A 3,016-nucleotide genomic window follows, 5' to 3' on the forward strand; every position below is an offset into this window, starting at 1 on the left:
TTTGCCTTGGTTCCAGACATCAGATTGTGCGTGGTTGTCAATTTCGAGCATAGTGACTTAAGGTGTCTCTCGTGGAGCCATGTTTGGTTAGGATCGCACATTGCACCGAAGCTATGTGGAGATATGACCTTGCGGGTTAGATTCGTGTGTTCTATTTTTATGATATGAGATGGGTTCTCAACCGTGTGTTGTGATGATACTGGTGAGCTTGAGGTACAGCTATTTCGTTGGAGTTAGTTTCATGATGTGAGCATGTTCGGATTGTTTCTTATTGGTGCACGGAATGTGCAAGTTGTGGCTTTAGCCTGTCTTGGTGTGTCATGTCACCAGAGTAATTGTGTTGGATTAGATAAGGTCGTTGGGGTCTGTAATGAATACAAACGGATTCGATTTCAGCATGTTTGATGGATAAATGTCGAGGTTTGGTTCAGAAATTTGCTATGGTCCTTGCCAAAGGAGAAGTAACCTTATGGATGGCTGATCTGAGAAATGGTTATGGTTTATTGCGTGTTTCATTTATCATTGGCAGTATATGGAAGTGTTGGAATGAGACTTTAGTTGATAAGAGGTTTTCTACCGGTATTCGGGTGTTGCGTGCAGCTGCTGTGAATGGAAGTTATCGCTACATGTGTTTGAGTCACGTGGTATATCAAATAATTGCACTTGAGGTTGCAGGCAGGGGTTATTACAGCTGGTTCGGGCCTATTCAGAGTATTGGTGTGAGGTTTAAATCGTATTGATGGGTTCGGAAGTGAAAATGTGGTTCTATGATTTATGGGCTAGACTGGATTGTGTAATTTCAGTTAAAAGGTGTTATCGGACCTATATGAGATAGGGTGACATGGGATCACCCTCGGGTATATGCATGGTAAGGTTATTCAGCGATTGGTTGGCTTTTAGAACAACTCTGGGTACGTTCGAGGGAGAACGTGTGTTTAAGTGGGGGAAGATGTAACGACCCGACCGGTCGTTTTGAGCTTTTGCACTTTGATCGCCAGTTTTCGGGCATGACTTGCCTCGTGTAATGTGTTATGACTGATGTAGATCGTTGGTTTGGTTTTTCACGAAAATCGGTATGAATTTGAAAGATCAGTCTCAGTTGAAAGCTTTGAATTTGGAAGGTTTGACCAAGAGTTGACTTATTTGCATATGAGCTCGGATCGGAGTTTTTATGGTTTGGTTAGCTTCGTTAGGTGATTTATGACTTAGGAGTGTGATCGGAATTGGTTTTGGAGGTCCGGTGTAGAATTAGGCTTGAATTGATGAAGTTAGTATTTTGGCGAATTCCGGTTGATAGGTGAGATTTTCATCCGAGGGTCAGAATGGAATTCTGAGAGTTGCTATAGCTTGGTTATGTCATTTGGGATGTGCGTGAAAAATTTCAGGTCATTCGGACGTGGTTTGGTTGGGTTTTTGATCAAAAGCGTGTTTCGGAAGTTTTTAGAAAACTTAGGCTTGAATTCGATGTGAATTGATGGATTTGGTGTTGTTTGAGGTGTTTTGATGATTGGAACAAGTTTGAATGAGGTTTTAGGATGTGTTGGTGCTTTTGGTTGAGGTCCCGGGGGCCTCGGGTGAGTTTCGGGTGGTCAATCGGATCATTTTTGGCTTTGAGAGTTGCAGAAATTGATGTTCAGATGTTGTAGAGAAATTGGCCTTCGCGATCGCATAGAAGGAATTTGGGCTGGCCTGAGTTTGGTCTTCGCGTTCGCATTTGAGGTCTCGCGTTCGCGGAGGGCCGTGAGCTTGTGCTTCGCGTTCGCGTACAGTGTTTCGCGTTCGCGTATAAGTAATTGGGGGTCCAGTGTTTTGCTCTTCGCGTTCGCATCAGTGGGGTCGCGTTCACATAGTACATTTTTGAGCCTTGGAATTTTTGCTCTACGCGAACGCGAGGCTTGGGCCGCGATCGCGATGAAGGAAGTTCAGTGCTGGGCAGAAAGTTATAAAACATTTCATCCGCGATTTTGAGCCATTTTTTCCACCATAGTTGATCATTTTGAGATCTCTTTGAGGGAGATTGAAGAGGAATTCAAGGAGAAGTGATTGGAGGTAAGATTTATGAACCTAAAACGTGATTCTATTGTGAAATTAACCTAGAAATTCATGGAATTTAAGCTAAAAATGGAAGAACTAAGGCTGGGATTTTGAACTTTTGAATTGGGATTTGAAGGACCATTTGAGGTCGAATTTGAGAACTTTTGGTATGTATGAACTCGTGGGAGGATAAGGAACCCGTTGATCTGAAAATTTCTAAGTTTCGAAAAGTGGGCCCGGAGCTCGGGTTTTGCTAATTACGGGATTTTTGATAATTTTCGAGTGTTTTCGCTTGGGCTTTGTTCCCTTAGCATATTGTGACGTATTCGTTCTGATTTTGGATAGATTCGACGCGCGTGGAGGCCGATTCGAGGGGCAAAGGCGTCGCGAGCTAGAGATTTCGCCGGTTCGAGGTGAGTAATGATTGTAAATGATATCCTGAGGGTTTGAAACCCCGGATTTGCACATCCTAGTGCTATATTGAGGTGACTTACACACCGGAAAGCGAGCGTAGGGTAGAGCACCGTTGGGGATTGTGACTTGGTCCGTCCCGATTGATGAATTTACCGTGTATTTGACTAAAATTTACTTGTTATCATCATGATTTGGGATGATTGTCATATTTGGGCTCCGTGCCAATTACTTGAACCCTTCGGGGAGTTTTTATCACTGTTTCCTCACTGTCTTACTTATACTTGAACTCAGTCCTGTTGATATTTTCTGTTTTACAAACTCAGCCACCTATATTCAGATTTGAAACTTAAATGATATTTCTAAATGATGTTTTGGGCTGAGAACTACTGCTTTACTAATGCCCGAGGGGCTTGTGATGATTTTCGGACTGAGTGAGGCCGAGGGCCATATGTGAGGATATGCTGAGTGATATGAGGCCGAGGGCCTGAGATACATTTATATGCCACGAGGTGGCTTGAGTGATGTGAGGCCGAGTGCCGAGAGATGATGCCACGAGGTGGCTTGATAT

Source organism: Nicotiana attenuata, chromosome 11 (genome assembly GCF_001879085.1).
Source record: "Nicotiana attenuata strain UT chromosome 11, NIATTr2, whole genome shotgun sequence".
Classification (NCBI taxonomy): domain Eukaryota; kingdom Viridiplantae; phylum Streptophyta; class Magnoliopsida; order Solanales; family Solanaceae; genus Nicotiana; species Nicotiana attenuata.